We start from the raw sequence: 22,969 nt of genomic DNA, 5'->3' as shown, positions 1-22,969 counted from the left end.
TCGGAACTTCGGAGTTCCGAAGAATGGTCACTGACTCGAAACGTTAACTCTGCTTCTCTTTCCACAGATGCTGCCAGACCTGCTGAGTGAATCCGGCATTTCTTGTTTTTGTTCCACTATTTCTTCCCTGGCTTCGTTCAACAGCCTGGGGTACATTTCATCTGGTCCTGATGATTTATCCACATTCAAGGATGCTCATCCAATTAAGACTTCCTCTCTCCTTGAGTTATCTCGTCCAATACGTCACACTCCTCCTCCTTAATAACAATATCTGCATCACCCTCTCATTCGGGAAAACAGCAAAGTATTCATTAAGGATATTGGCAACATCTTCCACCCCGATACAAAGGTTACATTTTTGATCTTTTATGTGCCCTGCTGTTTGTTTCGTTGCCTCTTACTCTCATGTTTGAATGCAACATCTTTGGGTCCATTGTTATTTTGTTTGTCCATGTTCTTTCATGCTTTTTCTTTGCTTTTTGCCGCTGCTCCCAAACGCCTCCAGTTCAATCAAAACACAACTTGTCAGAAGTGGGATTCGAACCCACGCCTCCAGTGGAGACTGCGACCTGAACGCAGCACTTTAGACCGCTCAGCCATCCTGACTGCCTGCGATGTATTACCAATGCTAAGGAAATTATTCATTCTTTGTGAAAGTATTTGTGAGATTGTGGAAATGTCTGGAAGAGGAAAGACCGGCGGGAAAGCTCGGGCCAAGGCCAAGTCTCACTCCTCCCGGGCTGGACTGCAGTTCCCGGTGGGCCGTGTTCACAGGCTCCTGAGAAAGGGTAACTATGCTGAGCGTGTGGGTGCCGGAGCCCCGGTCGATCTGGCTGCTGTGCTCGAGTATCTGACCGCTGAAATCCTCGAGCTGGCCAGTTCCGCGGCCCGGGACAACAAGAAGACCCGCATCATCCCCAGACAACTGCAGCTGGCCGTCCGCAACGACGAGGAGCTCAACAAGCTGCTGGGAGGGGAGACCATCGCTCAGGGTGGGGTGCTGCCTAATATCCAGGCCGTGCTGCTGCCTAAGAAAACCAGCACTCAAGACCTCCCAGAGAAAGTAATGCGGCCAAAATGTAATCTAGTAAACCAAAGGCTCTTTTCAGAGCCACTCACAGTCTCTGTGAAAGGGCTGGTTACTGTCAGGAGGAAGTCAGAGATGGAGTTATTGGAACAGTGGATTGACCTGTTTCACATCTGTCCAGGTGTGTTTTCAGTTCCCTCTCTGGATTTCGCTCTGTTTCTCTGCTCACACATCTCCCCCTCTAGTTAAGTGAAGAACTGAACTACAGGGTGTCAGAATCAACAATTTAATAAATCCCGCTGCCTTCGATTTGATAAATCCCGAGATTATCCCGGTACATTAACGGGAACTGGTTCGGAGCTGATGAAGTAATTTAATAATGGAAGTGTCCGGGTTATTTCTGTTTTTCATTTGGACAGTTTGAATTGTGTTTTTTTCTCTCTCCGGTGATCTGAGCGCCGCTTCTCAATGAGAATCTGCTTCCGGAACAGAGTAAATGCAGGAAGGAAGAGGCCATTCTTGGGCTGTGTGTTTCTCTCCTAACCTGATCTGTTTAGACCGCACTTTTCCCAGAGGACGGAATCAGTGAGAGTTGTGCACACACAGGAGCTGAGTCCATTGCAGCGCTTTAATATGTGCCTTCCCCCCGGCCCTCCCTATTCTCCGGACACAGAGCTGTCTGTTTCCCCCGGCGGCGGGATAGAGTCGGGGATTCTCTCCCCGCAGTGTCAGGGTCTGCAACCCTGGGGAACTGGCGGTTTCAGTCAGAGTGACCGAGCTGCCTTACATATCCTGTGTACTAATCTCCAATGGATTCAAATATTAGTGAACTCATTGGGTAATGTTAGTAAATAACCCTCATGTGAACGGACCCGGCTCCATTAATGCCTTCCAAATAAAACTGGGATCCATTTCTTTTCCCCAAATGCCAGCTAACGGATCCCAGGAGCGGGGTTGAGATTGTGCTGAGCAGCAATTAGTCTCCGGTAATGCTGCTTTCTAAATTCCAGATCATCTCTCAGTCCGACAGGCCTTTCGGGAAAGTGATGTGACAAAACAGAAACCATGTGGCCGCCCCTCCAATCTAATGGGTTTGATGATGAACAGAGATGGCAGCTCTTTCCTTTGCTGATTTGGTGGCTCTGAAAAGAGCCCTTGTTACACTTGTTACTGAAGCTGGGTTTTAGGTGCGTTCCCCGCGGATGCGGCGGGCCAGCTGGATGTCTTTGGCCATGATGGACCGGGATCATTCTGGTGAATCTGCTCATTTTCCGGCAGAAGCATCAGTCGCTGTTTGAACTGTTTAAAGTCAGGGGTGAATTAGCAGCCAGAAAGTGAAGGGCAGTTCATTGCTCCCTGCAGCATTATCCGCCTCTTTCAGGAGAAAAGATCAGAAACCGCTCGTCTCTGTCAGTCCCCGAGAAGCCTGTGAGAGGCGGTTAGTCGCTAATTTGTTCCTTTTACAGAGAGGAAGCTGATATTTGTCCCGTTTTAAATTGCTGAACTGGACCTTCCTCCCGCCGCTTACAGTTAACAGATTGACAAATGAAAACGATTCCTAAAATCGCGTCAGGATTTTGTGACGGTAAATACAGTAAAACAGAACATAAAATGAGAGGTTTTAGAATTATTGCCTGAAAATTGAAATTTTCCATCACTTCAATTCCTTCCTGCTCTGGAATTGTCAGGCTTTTTCCAATTGGAAAATCTAAGCCAATTGGAACTTCTATTTACTTATATGTGATTCTCCTATTGGTTAAGAATTGGATTGAGAAGCGGGTGACCAATCAGAGACAGAGTCAAACTGCGGGGATTCCAGGCCCCCAGTAACTGAGCTGAAACTGTTCAGATTGACAAACCCTGGCAGTAGCTTCACACATTGGACACTTCACACTGAGTCATTCAAGGGCTGGTGTGAGAGAAGCTTCAGATCCTGTCATTACTCTCTGACTCATTATTCATCTCGAACCAAACAATTAGTAAATGTGAAGCAGTGAAGAGACTTTTCATTCTCACTGCAGAATGTGTCATCTGGGGAAATAAGGAACTGCACCGAACACATCCCAAGTGAGAGTGAGGGCCGGACACCCCTCTGTTTTATGACAGAGAGTGGGGAAAGGGCTGGGTGGAGGAGAGTCACCAGGGATCCTGGATTTACTCCAAATCATTTCCATGTGGAATCTGCAGGCGGGGCCTGGACAGGGATCATTTGATCAGGGGATCAGCTCTTTCCTGAGAGACGTGGGTGGCTCTGAGAAGAGCCTTTGTGTTCAGATGTTTACAAGTTTCCCGCGCTTTCACTTCTTTCCAGACCCTGCTTTCTGAGACTTCGCTGCTTTCGGCTTGACCTTGCTCTTCCATGTCTGCACTTTCTTCAGCGCCTTTCCACCCGCCGCACTCTTGCCTTTTTTGACATTCTTCGCAGGAGACTTTTTCTGAAGCGTTGCTTTCTTCACCGCCTTATTTGGCGTTGCCGCCGCCTTGCTGCTCGTTTTCTTGGCTGTTACTTTCTTTGTTGTCACTTTCTTGTCTGCTGGTTTCTTCACTAAAGATTTCTTGTCTGCTGGTTTCTTCACTGAAGATTTCTTGTCTGCTGGTTTCTTCACTAAATATTTCTTGGCTGCTGGTTTCTTCACCTTCTTTCCCACTTTTCCCTGGGTTTTCCTTCTTGCTGATTTTGAAGGAGCCGGAGGCGCCCTGTCCCTTGCTCTGCACCAGGGAGCCTTTGTTCACATTCCTCTTGATACTTTGCTTGATCTGGGTCTTGAGCTTCTCCTGAGCGGTGGCAGACCTGCAAGGAATCAACTACCAGCTAGCGTACAAAGCGAGACCAAGGCTCAGGGCCTTCAGTTACCTGGAGGGGAGTCGGAGAGGCAGCGGATCCTGTGAGGAACAACAATCCAGGAAGGATGAGAAGGTCATTGTCAGGGTACAGAGGAGATTAAGTTAAAGATTTACCAGTTTATAAGCAAGCGCAGAGCCAAGGAACGGTGCTGGGGCAGATCAAATAATAGGAAGCTGTGATCAGTTGGAAGGCAAGAGTGATTAAATGACAGAAGAGATGATGGTGCAAGGCAAAAGTCAGGGAAAGAATAAATAACATTTTGTAAACACAGATGCCAGGAGTGGGGTTTGAACCCACGCAGACACATGTTTATTGGATCTTAAGTCCAACGCCTTAACAACTCGGCCATCCTGGCACATTAACCCACCACTGAAAATGAAATTTAATGTGATTCGGGTGCCATCTGGCCTTTTCCAATATAAAGTTATGACTCCTCTCCCATGCTAAATTGGACTCTTCATTATTTATGAACCTCAATCGGATCACCCCTCATTCTAGGTTTCTCTAAGGTGTAGGGTCCCAACTCTTTTAGTCTAACTTGATAACCAAGATGTCTTATACTGGGAATTCGTCGAATGTCTCTCCTCTGTACCCTTTCCAAAGCCTCAATATCACCCATCATGTGAGGAGACCAAGACTGGATACAATATTCCAAGTGAGTCCTGACCAAGGTTTCATAAAAGGACACATTCAGGACATCTCAGATACTGAAGGAGTCCGTGTCCAGAAGCAGCAAGACCTGGACAACATTCAGACTTGGGCTGCTAAGTGGCAAGTAACATTCACACCACATAAGTACCAGGCAATGACCATCTCCAACAAGAGAGAATGTAACCATCTCCCTTTGACGATCAACAGCATTGCCATCGCTGAATCCCCCCACCATCAACATCCTGGGGGTTACCATTGACAAAAGCTTAACTGGACCATTCATATACATACTCTGGCTCCAAGAGTAAATCAGATAGTGGGAATTCTGTGATGAGTAACTCAGCTCAAGGCACGTGGTGAAATGCTCATTAGGAGAGCTGGAGAAATGGACTGGTCAGGTGGGCAGAAAAGTGGCAAATGGAACTCAACTTGGAGAAGTGTGAGGTGATGCCTTTGGTGAGGTCAAACACAGCAAAGGAATACACAATTAATGGGTGAATGCTGAGAGGTGTAGAGGAAGTGAGGGACCTTGAAGTGAATGTCCACAAATCCCTGAAAGTAGCAGGACAGGTTGATAAGTTGGTTGAGAAGGCTTATGGAATCCTTTCCTTTATTAGCCGATGTATAGAATATAAGAGCAGGGAGGTTATGCTGGAACAGTGTCAATCATTAGTTCGGCCACAACTTGAGTTCTGTGTGCAGTTCTGGTCACCTCATTCCAGAAAGGATGTAATTGCACTAGAGAGGTTAAAGAGGAGATTTACGAGGATGTTGCCAGCTCTGGAAAAATGCAGCGATGAGGAAAGATTGGATCAGCTGGGGTTGAATAGAGGAGGCTGAGGGGAGATTTGATTGAAATGTACAAAATTGTGAGGGGTCTGGATAGAATGGATGGGAAGGGTCTATTTACCTTAGTAGGGAGGTCAGTGACTAGGGGGCATAGATTTAAAGTGATGTGTTGAACAATTAGAGGGGAGATGAGGAAAGGTTTTTTCACCCAGAGGGCTGTGGGAGTCTGGAATTCACTGCCTGTAAGGGTAGCTCAGGCAGAAACCCTCAACTCATTTAAAAGGTGTCTGGATGTGCACCTCAAGTACCTGAACCTGCAGGGCTGCGGTCCAAATGCTGGGCAATGGGATTCAGCTGGGTGGCCCGTTTTTTGGCCTGCCTGTGCTGTAAACTTTCTATGTTCTATGATTCTATGCAGACACAATGGGCCGAATGGCCTCCTTCTGCACTGCAATAATTTTGTGATTTTTGACTCTCCAAAACTTGTCAACCATCTACAAGGCACAAGCCAGGATGAGTGCAGCACCAACAATACTCTAGAAACTCGACACTGCCCAGGACAAAGCAGCCGCCTTGATTGTCACCCCATTCACCACCGGAAACATTCACTCCCTTCATCACTGACGCACAGTGGCAGTAGTGTGTACCATCTACCAGATGCACTGCTGCAACTCACCAAGGCTCCGCAGACAGCACCTTCCAAACCGAAGACCTCCACCACTTTGAAGGACAAGGACTGCAGATGCATGGAAACACCACCATGTGCAAGCTCCCCTCCAAGTCACACACCATCTGATCTGCAAATATATCGCTGTTCATGCACTGATGCTGGGTCAAAATCCTGGATCTCCCTTCCTAACAGAACTGTGGGTGTACCTACACCACATGGAGTGCAGCAACTCAAGAAGGGAGCTCACCGCCACCTTGTGAAGGACAATTAGGGATGGGTAACAAATTCTGGCCTTGCCAGTGTCGCTCACATCCCATGAAAGAATATGCCTCATTTTATACTCAATTGTCCTCTGAATGCAGCCCAACCCTCTATTTGCTCCAACTATCACTTCACAGCATTGCTGCTGTACCTTTAGAGATCTGTGCACTAGAACATCCAGATCTCTGCTCAAAATTATTTTCTTTTTTCCACCTACTTTAATGTTTTTCCCTGAAGGGTGTATGAATGTTGAGCATTCGCCCTGTCCACATGAATAACACTGCACTTACCCAAATTAAACATAATTTACCAGTCATGAACCCAATCTCCCAACACATTAAGATCAGCCTGAAATAGTCGAGTATCGTCTACAGTCTGAACACTCGCACAGATCTTCAAATCATCTGTAAATTTACAGATGGTGCCCCCTACACCTACATCCAGATCATTAATAAAAATAGTAAAGAGCAACAGTCCCAACACCGATCCCTGTGAGATACCATTGGTAACTGGTCTCCAAACAGATCCAGATCCATCTGTAACTACTTTCTGCCTACGTCTGCCAGTCAGTTCCCAATCCAGATCAATATATTACCACTGATACCAGGGACTTTAATCTTATAGAGAAGCCTCTTGTGTGGAACCTTATCAAAATCTTTTGACTGAGATCTGCTAATTGAACACAGGCCGGGGATGAGGCCTAGGCCTGTCCTGCTTTGTGTGTGGGTCTCAGGACCACACAAGGTGAGATCAGCTCACTGAGCACAGGCCCATCCTGCTCTATATGGTGCTCAGTACCTCACCAAATGAGAAAAACTAACACACCACAGGCCATGGAGCCTCGGCCCATCCTTCCCTGATTGCGGTTCAGTGCCAACCAGGTCAGATCAGCTAATTCAGCACAGGCCGGAGATGGAAGCTGGATCTTTCCTGCTCTGGGGACTCCGTACCATACCAGGTGCGATGAAGTAAAATACCACAGGCCGGGGATGGAGCTTGCGATTTCCCTGTTCTGTGTGGGGCTCTGGACAACAACGTGTGAGAAGAACTATCATCCCTCAGGCTGAGGAAGGAGCCTGGGCCCATTCTGTTCTGTGTGGCTCCTACCACACTGAGTGGGATCAGTTAACACAACACAGGCCATGAATACAACCAGGCCCTTTCCTGCTCCGTGTGGCTCAGTATCACACCAGGTGGCATCAGCTAACACAGCACAGGCTGGGGATGGGGCTGGAGCCTGGGCCCGCCCTGCTCTGTGGGCTCAGTAACAACCCGTAAGATGAACTTTTTTCAAAAGACTTCAGTGTATTTATCTCTGTCCAACACTCTGAGGCAGCTTTCTGTGTTTATAAAGAGTGTAATTTATTGACTGGTCTCTTGGATCAAACAGGGTAACAGACAAAGGTCTGTGTGCAGAGCGTTTGGGGGTGAGCTCTGATTCCTAACCCTTTCTGGATTGTGAGGAATAAAGAATGAATGAGAGAGAGAGAATGTGGGAGAAGGGATGATGGAAGAATTTGTCCGTGAACCTGATTAAAAGTGGTTCAAACGCAAGATAATATTAAGATATCAAGAGCAGAACATTAACATAATCAGAGTTCCGCGATCTGGTCGGGTCCCATTCCCCTGAAGTGAGGAATGAACGGGTGGGGAAATTCCGCCTGGAGTTATATTTGTCTCCAATGAAGATGAGTTCACAGTGAGGCTGGAATAGCTCAGTTGGGAGAACACTAGATTGAAGAACCAGGATACAATCCCTGGTTTCATCAGTTTTAATTTGGTGTCTCCTTCATTTTAAGTAGAGAGAATCAGAGGGGAGATTTTCCACTCTTGACCCCATGGGCTGAATTTTAAACTAACGGTGCGGCTCTCGGCAGAGTCACCGGAAGTGGGTGTCGTCACCACACGAGTGAAATGTGGCCGACCGACCCCGATCACGGCGCAGCCGACCAATTAATGAAGGGGAGGCGTGGGGCCCATGCAAACAAGGACCAGAGGTAGGGAACGAGGCACCGATGGCACCGACATCTGATACAACGGCAGGTGCTGGCACCATATTGAAAGGGCTGCCAGACCTGCATTCACTGCTGCCTGGTTTAAAGGAGTGTCTTCCTGAGAGCCCTCTGCTGCCCCAGAACCCGTTCTGCTGCCTCTGCTGCCCCAGGACCCATTCTGCTGCCTCTGCTGTCCCAGAACCCGTTCTGCTGCCTCTGATGCCCCAGGACCCGTTCTGCTGCCCCAGGACCCGTTCTGCTGCCTCTGCTGCTCCAGGACCCGTTCTGCTGCCCCAGGACCTGTTCTGCTGCCTCTGATGCCCCAGGACCCGTTCTGCTGCCCCAGGACCCGTTCTGCTGCCTCTGCTGCTCCAGGACCCGTTCTGCTGCCCCAGGACCCGTTCTGCTGGCTCTGCTGCCCCAGGACCCGTTCTGCTGCCCCAGGACCCGTTCTGCTGCCTCTGCTGCTCCAGGACCCGTTCTGCTGCCCCAGGACCCGTTCTGCTGCATCTGCTGCCCCAGGACCTGTTCTGCTGCCTCCGCTGCCCCAGGACCAGTTCTGCTGCATCTGCTGCCCCAGGACCTGTTCTGCTGCCTCTGCTGCCCCAGGACCTGTTCTGCTGCCTCCGCTGCCCCAGGACCAGTTCTGCTGCATCTGCTGCCCCAGGAACTGTTCTGCTGCCTCTGCTGCCCCAGGAACAGTTCTGCTGCCTCTGCTGCCCCAGGACCAGTTCTGCTGCATCTGCTGCCCCAGGACCTGTTCTGCTGCATCTGCTGCCCCAGGACCAGTTCTGCTGCATCAGCTGCCCCAGGACCGGTTCTGCTGCCTCCGCTGCCCCAGGACCTGTTCTGCTGCCTCTGCTGCCCCAGGACCAGTTCTGCTGCATCTGCTGCCCCAGGACCTGTTCTGCTGCATCTGCTGCCCCAGGACCTGTTCTGCTGCCTCCGCTGCCCCAGGACCTGTTCTGCTGCCTCTGCTGCCCCAGGACCTGTTCTGGTGCATCTGCTGCCCCAGGACCTGTTCTGCTGCCTCTGCTGCCCAGGACCCTTGCTGCTGTCACTGATGCCCCAGGACCCGTTCTGCTGTCTCTGCTGCCTGATAGGTAAGGAGCTGAATGCGAGCCTGCAGTGACCATGGTCCAATGGTTTGGCGATGCCTTCCTGCAGGTTCGCCTCCAGGTGACAACAGATAGGTGGAAGATCCTCTTCCCCAGGGATGGGAGGTGGAGACCTGTCCACCTGACCAAGCAAAGCTGCTTTGAGATAGTAGGTGAAGTCAGCAGCCGTGGGGTCACCCCCAAGACATGGATCCAGTGCACGAAGTGGGTCAATGACCGGATCCGGGCTGCTCAGGCGCAAACTCAAAACACTTTGGACCCTTTGGACATTGCGCATGGCAGAGTGAGAGGGAGTGTTTGGTGGAAAGGGAGTGACCACCCAGTCATGTGTATTGGGGAAGGGCAGCAGGACATGCTGCCTGAGGCTTGGCTGCATCTCGGTGGGAGGTGCACATCAGTCATTGTATAAACTCACACAGTCCCTCGAGAGGGGCCACATGCAGGAGGAATATGTGTGTCCACATCATGGACTGCTGGACTATCACCATCAGAGATATTGGGTTTGTCCCCGCTGGGAGACTAACTTTGTTGATCATAGTGGCTGCAGGAGAAGACAGCCCACAATCGGAAAGAGCATGTCAAGACTGGCAGTGGATGCCTTATCTCCATGTCCTCATTCCGATGGAGGAGGAGGCCATGGAACAGGCAGGGCAGCAAAGCAGCTGCTCCATAGCTGATGGAGAGACAGGGACACCTACCTAAGAGAGTGAGTGAACATCTCCTGGGGCACAAGGGAGCATCCGCTGCAAAGGAGCCATACTGCTCATCTGTTCACCACTGCATCAATGGAGCTGCACAGTAGGGGTGGTTGGAATGTCACGATGGGCAGACCCTAACCCTTCAATGTCCCTGTTTTCACATGCAGGCGAGGACGAACGACAAGAGCGAAGAGCTGGAGAGACTGGGGGACAGCCAGACACCTCTGAGGAGGAGGAGGGAGCCTCAGAGGGTGCACCATCACCTCATTCCCCTGCACCCTCCACAAGCACAGAAACCCTCACTCGGTGGGTATCCACTTGCTGTTAGATTTGGGCACACAAGCTGGTGAGCACGTCACAGACAGGCCCGGGCAGCTGACGGAGGCTGTGATCGCCGAGGCCACTGGCAGTTGGAAGTCTGTGGGAGGCCAGGCCCATGCTGAGTCCCAGGCTGATGACGTGCCTCTGGTGTCACCAGCAACACGGGAAATACTGCAGCTGCAGCAAGAGGTCAGGCAACATCTGGCAGAGTTGCCAGAGGTTATGTGTACCCAAGTTCGGATGATGGAGGAGTCCATCCAGGCCTTGCATGCTGTACTGTCTCTGATGGGGGTGGGTCTGGCTTCCTTCCTTGAGAGATTGGTGACTCTGATGGAGAGCCAGATCCAGCCGACCAATCAGTGGCTGCCGGAGATGTGCGCAGACTTGCACTCCATCGCTTTGTCCATGAGCTCCATCCAGCGGTGACAAGGTGAGAGGGGGGACGTGGCACCTGAACTCTTCACCAGGTTCACGTCCCTCTCAGGTCAGCAGCGAGGTACAAGTGCGTCTTATAAGGGGGAGGAGCAGCTGGCTGCTACATCTGGGGTCCCCTCTCAGGGTGTTCCTGGTGTGGACAGTAGCTCCAAAGCCCCTCTGCGAGTGACACAAGTGATGCCAGTGCCTGCCTCCATCATCCTCGATGACAGAGTGGGGTCCATGTACCTGTGCAGGAGGCCCTCCGTGTGCCGGGGCCCTCCAGGCCTCAGGCAGCAAGAGGACGGCCACCAATGTCATCCCAAGCCATGGGGCAGCAAAGTCAGCAGCCTGTCTCCATCTCAGTTGACAGAGCAGGGGGAGCACCACGTAGGAGCACCCGGAAAAGATTTAAGAAGAGCACCTAGATTCACTGAGGGATTCACGGGTGAATGTACATTCCAGATGGATAGGGTTGTGTTTGGTGTCACACGGAATATAGAAATGATGTTCTCTCACTATGTCTCCTTCTTATTGTTGATACCCTTTGGGACTTCATTTAAACCCTTCCTCCCAAGGGGCTGGAAGTGAGGGGCCAAGCCCTGAGTTTACAAAGCTTCGGCCTTGTCACTGTGCGATGTGTACCTGGACGCTGCAGAACAGAAGGAAGGAGGTGACAACAGGGCTGCTTAAAGCTAAGACTTTATTGCTGTGGTTCCAGAAGGTGGTAAGGCTCAAAGGAAACTTGAATGTATAAGGGTGTCTCATGTCTCCCTTGTGTGTATCTCATGGCCCCTTTCCTGCTGTTCCTGAGGTTCTTCATCTGGCACCGCTTGGGCAGCATCCTCCTCCACATCCTCATCATCAGAGGAGACACCACACTCCACGATATCCTCACTAGTCAACCCCTCACCCCTCTGTAATGCCAGATTGTGCTGTGCACAGCAAACCACCACGATATGCGAGACCCTCGCCGGGACATACTGAAGGGCTCCACTGGATCGATCTAGGCACCTGAATCTCATCTTCAGGAGACCAATGGCCTCCTTGATGGTCGCTCGGGTTGACCCGCAGCAGGTGTTGTACCTCTCCTCTGCATCCGTGCGTGGGTTCCTCACAGACGTCAGTAGTCATGTCCTCAGTGGGTAGCCCTTGTCTCCAAGGATCCATCTCTGAAAGCGGATGGGGCCGCGGAAAGGTTCTGGCACCTGGGAGTGCCTTGGTATGCAGGCGTTGTGGCTGCTTCCCGGGATTTGTGCAAACACCTATGGGATCCATTTGCAGTGGTCGCAGACCAATTGCACACTGAGCAAGTGGAAGCCCTTCCTGTTGAAGGCTGCTGGCTGGTCTGCAGGAGCCTTGATGGTCACATGGGTGCAGTCAATGACACCCTACACCTGGTGGAATCCAGCGATGGCCCCGAATCCTATAGCTCTCTCAGCTTGACTGTTTGGATCAATGTGCACATAGTCACCGGCCCTCCTGAACAGGACATTGGTAACCTCCTTGATGCACTGATTCACTACAGACTGTGAGATTCCACACATATCTCCAGTGGATCCCCGCAATGATCTGGTGGTGAAGAAGTTCAGTGGCACGGTGACCTTCAGTGACACTGGCATCAGGTGCCCACCAAGTCGCATGGGGCACAGCTGCATCATGGCAGAGAGATCAGTGACGACCTCCGTGGAGAGGTGCAGTCTGCGGAGACACTGTCACTCGGACATCTGCAGGTAGTTGAACCTCGGCTGACGTGTTCCTCTGCCTCCTTCTCCAGCCTCATGTTCGAGGCTGGCCTTCCTGTGGGCCCCCAAGCTGCTGTGGTGCCCCTGCTGGTGCCTGCGCCTCCCTCCCTTCCTCTCTACTCCTCCTCCTCCTCCTCAATGGGAGCCTCGAATCCAATGAGAGCTTCGAATGAGGCCCATGACAGGTTGCCCCTCCCTGAGTGCAAGGCCTTCACAGTAAACAACACCCAGCCACATTTACCTCACTTGTCATCCTCAATGAGGTGGCACTGCCCCAATGACACCCTGGTGTGGCTCACCCTGCAGAGCTGGCACATTGGCCCCCACTCCTGACAGTGTTTCCCGATGCCCTTTCCCCCTCCACCCTTGCTGCCAAGTTTTGCTGCCTCACCCGATAGATTCCCAGTGAAGACAACACTCAGCTCCCACCTCCCAGTCACCTCCTTTAACCAGGCGAGGCTCTGAAGCCCCGTGGTTCCCGTGTGCTATTAGTTCAATTGGATCCAGTGAATAAAATTGCTGACAATTGGCCTCATAAATACTTTAAATGCCTTCTTGCCGTGTGGATGTGCGAAGTCTGCCCTCCATGTCAGCCGCCGACAGAAAAATCCGGTCCAACGTCTTCCATCCCTATTTTATACACCCCCCCTCCCCCTCCCCGGCCTGCATTCCCGTCTCCAACGGTCCCTTAAAATTCTGGCCCATGTGTCTAAGACTAATGGGAGTGAAACTACAGCTGCTCCTGAGACTGAACAGGGAGAGCTGCTCTCTCTGTGTTTAAAGTGAATGAATCTGCTCTTTACCTTGTCTTACTGGAACGTTCACTGTCTGGAGATGTCTGTTTGAAAATGTTTTCCTGTTATATTAATGGAGCAGAGGAGCAGATGTGAGGTACTGTTGAACAGAGAGGTTTGGAAGTGGGTGAAGGGGTGGAGTGACGGTGTGAGTGAGAGGTGCAGTGAGTTGGCCATTCTCAATAGAGTGTCAGGAATGAAGGTCAGAGGAACAGACCAGGCTGGAAACACAAAAAGAGCGAGGAGAAGCTGGTGTGAAAAACAGAGATTAAACAACGGGCTTGTTCATTTGGTTTGGGTCTGGTGTTTAGAATACCCGGAATCTGGGTTCACTTCCCTTCCAACTCAGCGAATTGTATCAACATTATGTTCATAAAACCATAGAATGATACCCAAAGAAGGAGACCATTTGGTCCATTGTGTCAGTGCTGTCTCCTGTAATCTGTACATTTTTCCTTCCAGTATTTATCCCTATCGCTTTTCAAAGTTACGACTGAATCTGCTTTCAAGTCCTGATCAGACAGTGCATTCCAGATCACAACACATCACTGTATAAAAAATCATTCCTCATTTCGCCTCTGGTTCTTTTCTCAATCACCTGATAAATACATCCTCTGGTTACTGACCCTTTTGCCACTGGAAACAATTTCTCCTTATTTAACGTATTGAAAACCTTCTTGATGATGTCACATACTAGACTGCCAGTAAAACTGAAGCCCATGGAATAAAACGGACAATGACAGCATGCATATGAAGTTTGCAGACTGATAGGAACATAGGAGCAGGAGTAGGCCATTCAGCCCGTCGAGCCCACCCTGCCATTCAATATGATGATGACTGATCGTCCACTTCAATGCCTTTTTCCCACACTATCTCCATTTCCCCGATGTCATTTGTGTTTAGAAATCTGTCAATCTCTGCTTTAAACATACTCAATGACTGAGCTTCCACAGCCCTCTGAGGTAGAGAATTCCAAAGATTCACAACCCACTGAGTAAAGAAATTTCTCCTCATCTCTGTCCTAAGTGGCTTTCCCCTTACGTTGAAATTGTGTCCCCTGGTTCTAGACTCCTCAACCGGGGGAAACATCTTAGCTTCATCTACCTGTCTATCCCTTTAAATATTTTGTAAGTTTCAATGAGATCACCTCTCATTCTTCAAAACTCTAGAGAATACAGGCCCAGTTTCCCCAATCTCTCTTCATTTGACAGTCCCGCCATCCCGGGAACAAGTCTGTTGAACCTTCGTTGCACTCCCTCTATGGCAATGATATCCTTCCGAAGGTAAGGGGAACAAAACTTCACACAGTATTTCAAAGTGCAATCCAACCAAGGTTATACACAAATGAAGCAAGACTTCACCACTCCTGTACTCAAATCCTCTTGCGATAGAGGCTAACATATCATTAGCCTTCCTAATTGCTTGCTGCACCTGCATGTTAGCTTTCAGTCACTTATTGACAAGGACACCCAGGCCCCTTTGTACATTCACACTCTTACCATTTAACAAATAATCTGCACATCTGTTTCTCCTACCAAAGTGGATAACCTCACATTTTTACACATTATATTTCATGTGCCACTTTCTTGTCCACTCACTAAGTCTGTCCAAATTCCCTTGAAGCCACTTTGCAACTTCCACACAACACACATTCCCACCTAGTTTTGTGTCATCTGCAAACTTGGAAATACTACATTTGGTCCCCGCATCCAAATCATGTGAACAGATGGGTCACAGTGTGGTGGTGAACAGTTGTATTTCTGTCTGGAGGAAGGTTTACAGTGGGTTCCCCATGGTTCCTCATAACTTCAGGTATGTGCAGAGACTGGAAAAGCTGGGGTTGTTCTCCTTGGAGCAGAGCAAGTTCATAACAACTTTGACAGAGTTAGAATCAAGGAATCAAATGGTTACAGTACAGAAGGAGACCATTCAGTCCATCATGTCCATGACAGCTCTTTGCAAGAGCAGATCAGCTAATTCCACTCCTCTGCCCTTTCATTGTAGCCCTGCAAATTTTCTCTATTCAGGTGTTTATCCAATTCCCTTCTGAAAGCCACGATTGAAGCTGCCTCCAGCACACTCTCAGGCAGTGTATTCCAGATCCGAACCACTCACTCTGTCCCACACCCCGGTACCATTGCAGAAAATCTTTTCTGTTCATTTCATCCCTCATAAGTAATTGAAATGAAATGTTTATTAGGAAATGCACAACATAAAAAGGAGAGAGAAATAAATGCTGAGTAAAATAGAAGTCAATGTTTGGAAGGTAAAAAGAGCAAAAGATGTAACTTTTATTCTGGATGAGTGAGAGGAATATATCACACTTTGGGGCTTTTGTAAGAGGATTTACTGATAAACCTGGGATTTGAGAGGAAGCTGGTTCATGGTTTACAGAGCAAATTCAGCCCCTGGGGTGGAGCCAACAGCTGCACCGTCCAATAACAGACAGGACGGGGACACTGTCTCAGGCCTGGTGAGCTCAGTCGATGAAAGCATGAAACTCTGAATCTCAAGTTTTTGAGTTTGAGCCCACGGTGGGTGTTTTCTATTTCCTTTTTAGGCTGATTTTACAGGCATTCTCCAGCTCTGAATTCCTCGGCAGAGAGTTCAAGGAGTGTTTGAAATGAGATTCAACAGCAGTATGAGAAAGTCTGTCCTTGATTCAGGACTCTTACCTCTCTGCAGCATCTCGCTGCTGAAGATTGAACTTTTTCTCATTTCATTCTCAGCTCAGGGCCAGTGTGGATCACTGGGACTTCTGGCTGTCTCCCACTTCACAATCCATCAGTGCTGAGAAATCAATGGGGAATATTACTCACATGTTGTAATGTTTTATAAATACTTGAATGTATTTCACACTGTGTCCAACAGTGTGAATCTCCCCTGGTATATCAGCTCACCAACACTTCAACAGAACATTCACATAATGTGAGCTCTGAGATCTGTTCAGATCCCATTCCCAAAACCTGGAAAGTGGGATTGGGCTGGATCACTCTTTTTCAGCTGGCACAGACACGATTGCTAAATGGTCTCATTCTGTGCCATAAATTTTCTCCATTTTCTATGTTCTATGAAGTGAGGTGTGATTGGGAGGGGCAATTCCACCAGGGTTATATTTTCTACCAAAGGAATGACACAAGGGATACTTCACATTTTTATTCATTCATTCATGCGATGTGGGCATCGCTGGCTAGGCCAGCATTTATTGCCCATCCCTAATTGCCCATGAGAAGGTGGTGGTGAACTGCCTTCTTGAACCGCTGCAGTCCATGTGGGGTAGGTACACCCACAGTGCTGTGAGAAAGGGAGTTCCAGGATTTTGACCCAGCGACAGTGAAGGAACGGCGATATAGTTTCAAGTCAGGATGGTGTGTGGCTTGGAGGGGAACTTGCAGGTGGTGGTATCCCGTGCATTTGCTGCCCTTGCCCTTCTCGGTGGTAAAGGTCGCTGGTTTGGAAGGTGCTGTCGAAGGAGTCTTGGTGCATTGCTGCAGTGCATCTTGTAGACGGTACACACTGCTGCCACTGTGTGCCGATGGTGGAGGGAGTGAATGTTTGTAGATGGGGTGCCAATCAAGTGGGCTGCTTTGTCCTGGACGGTGTTGAGATTCTTGAGTTGGAATTGCACCCATCCAGGCAAGTGGAGAGTATTCCATCACACTCTTGACTTGTGAATTGCAGATGGTGGACAGGCTTTGGGGAGTCAGGAGTCATGGATGAGTGAGAGGAATATATCACACTTTGGGGCTTTTGTAAGAGGATTTATTGATAAACCTGGGATTTGAGAGGAAGCTGCTTCATGGTTTACAGAACAAATTCAGCCCCTGGGGTGGAGCCAACAGCTGCACTGTAATTACTCATCTCAGGATTCCAAGCCTCTGACCTGCTCGTCTAGTCAAGTTATTTGTATGGCTCCCCATGGTAACCTCCATGATGTTGATGGTGGGGGATTCAGTGATTGTAATCCTATTGAATGTCAAGGGGAGATAGTTAGATTCTCTCTTGTTGGAGATGGTCATTGCCTGGCACTTGTGTGGTGCGAATGTTACTTGCCACTTATCATCCCAAGCCTGTGAGACTGAAATAGCTCAGTTGGGAGTGTGTTAGACTGAAGATGCCTGGTTCAATCTGGGGTTTTGGCAGTTCTCCTTTATTCTGCATCGCCCTTTGGTTTTGACTCTTGAGCTGCACAATTTACACTGAAATTATTTACCCAACTCTGAAGGTTGGATTGGAATAGAGAGATATCAAGGATGGGAAATATTTACATTGTCTGCTTTTGCTTATTCTCTATCTCCTTGTGTCCTTTTCCCCAGTTTTTGAATCTTTCGGGGCCAGGTGAACATTTGATTTGCTGCACATGTCCCAAACTGAAGCCTTTTCCACATCTCTGGGCGGTCAGACTTGCTCTGTCTGTTTTTGCTGCTTGTGACCATTAACGAGAACAGGCCACGAGTTCAATGTTTATCAGCAAATGGAAGATAATTGGAAAGAATTCTGTGTTACTCCAGACCAGTGACAAAGATGCAATGGATGTTATTCAAAATAAATTCCCTTTGACATTTGATGTAAACTTGTTTGCATCTAAAAGTTGGATTTTAAGTGTTACAAAAATGTGTCAAATTAATGACTGACCATGTGACAGCGCACATGGGGATCAAATCCACAGCCTTGTTGTTATCAACACTGCGTCCTAACCAACTGAACTAAGCGGCCTATAGACAGAGCCAGGTATGGGTTGCGCCGCACGCTGTGCGGTTTGTGTTTTGTTTCTCACGCTGGGTGACAGAGCGATTGTCCAAACAATGGACACATCACATCCCTGAAACATTGTTCTGATATAAAACAGTGTGAAATAAGAATTGAGCATGGAAATGGAATGGAACCAGAAATCAGGACTTTAATCTATTAAAGTTGATCTTGAAATTATACCATGCACGAACATTCCAAGAGAACTAACTCTCTTCTGATAGAAAATCCAGGAACTTGAGCTGCTGTAAAATATAAGTGAGCCTGACATGATTTGAACACACAACTTTCTGATCTGGAGTCAGACGCGCTACCGTTGCGCCACAAGCTCACAGATAAAGCAAAGTCTTCCATTCCTGGCAGATTTACTTCTTGTTTAGATTCAGTGATTGAAATTAATTCAATCCTCATCTGACCTCCGCTCTGAAAAGGCCTGCCACCCGACCTGAACCCAACGGGACCCGACGACCTGTGTCGGGTCCGGGTCGTGTTGGGTCGCTCTTCCGGGTCTGGCTTTAGGGCTCGGGTCAGGTCGGGCTAGGTTCGAGTCGGGCTGGGTCCAGGTCGGGCTGAGTCCGTGTCGGACACACACAGTAAGTATTACATTTAACTCTGCTGGGAAGTTGAGTTTAATAAGTGTCAAAAGTTGAAAAGCCAACCGAAGCTGGGAGTCCGGGTCATCAAGGAGGGAAACTCTGAGTCTGCTCAGTGAGCAAGTGAGCATCTCTATGACGTCATTGCGCTCATGCTGCAGCTTCCTGTAGATTCGGAATCGGGAGGTAGGTGCAGTGAACATTCCGGTGGTCGGGTAAGGCTCGGGTCGGTTCGGGCGCGGGAATAAATGGAGATACTCGGGCCGGGTCGGGCTCGGGTCCAATGTGGTTCTGTCAGGTTCGTGTCGGGTTTTTTTTCCTGACAGTTCAGTGCCTTATTTAAACTATTACTTGGAGTTCTGTTTTACAGGGTCTCGGCTGTTTAAGTGTTTCCCAGACCCACTACTCTGATTAATCAGACATTTTGCTGCTAACTGCTGCTGCTACAATTGAAATGTAAAAAAGAATTACCAGTGACCTGCAACCAATGGACAAATACATTTCAGAAAGATAAAGCTCATTCACCAATCCACAAATGTGTCTTTCTGCTTATATTTATAAACAACTCCTTCTCTCCACTATGAGAACTATACAATCACTACAGTTATTTGAAAGTTAGTATAAGATGTTCCAGTTCATCAATTTTAAAACTGCAGCAGGTATTTTCCAGAAAACTTCTCTGTTGGAACCTCAGTCCCATTTAGATTGAAAGTGGACAATTAATGTATTCACTTGTTCATTGTGGACAGGTGTCTGACTTAGAATAAATCTCATTAACTTTCAATGAGGTGGCAGTATTTCTGTGCTCCCATTTTACACAGTCTGTCCTGTTCATGCACCATGTTTTTGTTCTCCTCTCCCATTCTCCACAGGATACAGATTGCAAGCATCATCAATCTAGCTGTTGAAAAGCATTGGAAGAATCTGGTCACACAGGTATTGAAACATTCATTTTCTGCCATTTTACAAGTTGGTTGCTTTAAACACAGTACGATGTGCAATCATCTTGAAAAGAGATTCTCTTCAATATCCAATACAAACTGAATTACAAACCTGACAGACAAACACAGGAGAACAAGTGACCAGTGAACACAAACCTCATGGTGCTCATTTTCAGATTTATTGCAGTCATCCGAGAAAACAAGTGAAAGAATATTCCAATGAAATGATTTGGAAAGTAGGTGTGACTTTTGTTGGTGTTTTCTTTGCTCTGTTGGTGAAACCTTCTTGCACCTGACTCCTGTTCATGTCTCTGTTTCCTCTATTGAATGAGGAAGGAGGTATTTGATCAGAAATCAACTGGATTGTGTACCTTTGAGAGGGGATTTCTGCACCATCAGGGCTGGAAACAGGAGTGAGTGAAAGACAATGTGTGGAATTTGATTTTGTACAGAGGGAGAGCAAATCTAACAGGACTGTGAGATATTGGCCTGGATTTTACAGCCCCAATAGCGGTGAATTCTGAGACTTTCACTGCTATTGAGGGTCTGAACAGCACTGCAACTGCTGGTACATGCACACACTAACACCAGCATCTGGAAGTTGTGGTGGTGAGAAATGTGCTTAGAAGGAGCCTCTGATCATAATCGCACCAGCCCACTCTTTAAAGTGACAGGGACCTGTAGTTCAGCAATTTGGGCTCATTGCCCACAATGTACCCTGATTTTTACCTGGGTTGGATTAAAGCCGGTACCAACAGGCTGCTCTTGAAAGACTTTTCTGTTGACACAACAGCTCCACTATTCCAGGAAGACACCGGCAGCAGCAGTGGTCAACTTTCAGAGGGAATTCAGACATTTTAAATGTTGTATTTTATTTCTTAATTGTATGTAACTTTTTAGCATAGCCTGATCAGAGTTCTTAAATTTACATCTTACTTTTTATTAACAAGATTGAAGTGCTTTTAAAAGATCTCCAAATGTATATGACTTTTTATCAAGATTTACTTGGCTTCTTTGTAAAGACTCTTGAGCAAGATTGAAGTGACTTTTAAAAACTACATCTTATCCTTTAAAATCCTGCTTCCATGTAGATGACATTGGAAGATGACTTCAGAATAGCTTAGACTATCTTTCTAACAGGTACTGCAACAGCTTAAGACGTACTTTTCTGCAAAAGCTGGTGAATTACCTTCCGGGAGCGGAGAGGAGCGGAGCGGAGCAGACCTATATGGACCGATATGAGGAGAACGTTGAGAGCGGAGCCTATAAATCCAATCCGAGGATCGAGGCCCAGTCTCTTACCTTCCAGGAGTGGAGTGGAGCTCTTCCAGTGTGCTGGAGTTTTGAAAAAAAAGAAGCCAACTGTGATGTCAGAGGAGAGCTGCAAGGTGATTGGTTGGTGAGTCACTGCTGTTAGTGTATTTAAATATCTTAAAGAAAAGGGCAAAGTTTTTTTACTTGAAAAAAAAACCTCTGCTGAGAAGATGAGTACTATTAAAGTGTTTTTTTATTCAGTGTCGCTCATGAAGGACTTGAGATTGTAGTGGGTAGAACAAGGCCCCTAGTGTCATTAGTATTTTTTAATTAAGGGAGTAACTAATTAATCTAAGGGTAAGTCATGGCAGGAGAGCTCAGCCCCGTGATATGCTCCTCCTGCGCTATGTGGGGATTCAGGAACCCTCCCAGTCTCCATGACGACCATGTGTGTAGCAAGTGTATCCAGCTGCAGCTACTGGCTACTCGCATTATGGAGCTGGACCTGCGGGTGTTTTCACTGTGGAGCGTCCACGAAGCTGAGGGCATCATGGATAGCATGTTTAGTGAGGTGGTCGCACCGCAGGTAATGGGTGCACAGGCAGAAAAGGGATGGGTGACCACCAGATGGAATAGTAGGAGCAGGCAGGTAGTGCAGGAGTCCCCTGTGGCCATCCCTCTCTCAAACAGAGATACTGCTTTGGTTACTGTTGGGGGGATGACCTCCCAGGGGAAAAGAGCAACACCGCGGTCCGTGCCACCACGGAGGGCTCTGCTGCACAGCAGGGGAGGAAAAGGGGTGGAAGAGCTATTGTGATAGGGGATTCTATCATAAGGGGTGCAGATAGGCGTTTTTGTGGCCGCAAACGAGACTCCAGGATGGTATGTTGCCTCCCTAATACTAGGGTCAAGGATCTTTCGAAGCAGCTGCCGGAAATTTTGAAAGGGGAGGGTGTGCAGCCAGAGATCGTGGTCCATATTGGTACGAACGACATAGGCAGGAAGAGAGATGAGGTTCTGCAAAGTGAATATAGGGAGTTAGGCAGAAGGTTAAAGAGCAGGACCTCTAGGGTTGTAATCTCAGGATTACTCCCTGTGACACGTGCTAGTGCGGGTAGGAATAGGAGGATTAGGCAAATGAATGCTTTGCTGAAGACTGGCGAAGGCGGGAGGGCTTCAGGTACTTGGATCATTGGGATCTCTTCTGGTGCAGAGGTGACCTGTCCAGGAGGGACGGGTTGCATCTGAACTGGAAGGGGACCAATATCCTTGCAGGGAGATTTGAAAGTAATACACTGGAGGGTTTAAACTAGTCTTGCAGCGGGGGTGGGACTCAAAGTAGTAGTCTCTCCGATGAGATAGTTGAGGCAAATGGAGAGGTTAAAGCAAGCAAGTCCAGTAGGAAGGCCAGGAAGGGGCAGGACAGGGAGCGTGGAAGGTCTGGTGGGCTAAACTGCATTTACTTCAATGCAAGTATCCTTACAGGTAAGGCAGATGAACTCAGAGCATGGATCGGTACATGGGATTGTGGTATTGTAGCTATTACGGAAACGTGGTTGAGGGATGGGCAGGACTGGCAGCTCAATGTTCCGCGGTACCGATCCTTCCGGCGTGACAGAGGTGGAGGTAAGAGAGGAGGGGGAGTTGCACTATTGATTAGGAAGGACATCACGGCAGTACTTAGAGAGGATATCCTGGGGTGAATGTCCAGTGAGGCCATATTGGTAGAACTTAGAAATAATAAAAGGGTGATCCCTTTGATGGGATTATACTATAGGCCCCCCAATAGTCAGAGGGAAGTGGAGGAGCATATATGTAGGGAAATCACAGATAGGTATAGGAATTATAGGGTTGTAATAGTAGGTGATTTTAACTTCCCTAATATTGACTGGGACTGCCTTAGTGCTGAGGGATCAGATGGGGAAGAATTTGTTAAGTGAGTCCAGGATAGTTTTCTGAAGCAGTACGTGGATGGCCCGACTAGAGAAGGGGCTACACTCGATCTCCTCTCAGGAAATGAGGATGGGCAGGTGGTTGATATGGCAGTGGGGGAGCACTTTGGGACCAGTGACCATAACTCTATTAGCTTCAAGATAGTTATGAAA

General features: G+C 48.4%; 2 non-coding genes across 2 annotated transcripts; both read right to left on the bottom strand.

Moving 5' to 3' along the window:
* Positions 1 to 523: 523 nt before the first annotated feature.
* Positions 524 to 606, bottom strand: trnal-cag (transfer RNA leucine (anticodon CAG)). The gene has a single exon. It is a non-coding gene; the product is annotated as a tRNA-Leu (tRNA).
* A 3,538-nt stretch (positions 607 to 4,144) lies between these two features.
* On the bottom strand, positions 4,145 to 4,227 carry trnal-uaa (transfer RNA leucine (anticodon UAA)). Its single transcript has one exon. It is a non-coding gene; the product is annotated as a tRNA-Leu (tRNA).
* Between the last annotated feature and the right edge of the window lie 18,742 nt (positions 4,228 to 22,969).

This window comes from Heterodontus francisci, unplaced genomic scaffold, assembly GCF_036365525.1.
Source record: "Heterodontus francisci isolate sHetFra1 unplaced genomic scaffold, sHetFra1.hap1 HAP1_SCAFFOLD_51_1, whole genome shotgun sequence".
NCBI lineage: Eukaryota > Metazoa > Chordata > Chondrichthyes > Heterodontiformes > Heterodontidae > Heterodontus > Heterodontus francisci.
Note: the sequence above shows the minus strand (reverse complement) of the source record. Positions and strands in the feature narration are given on the sequence as shown.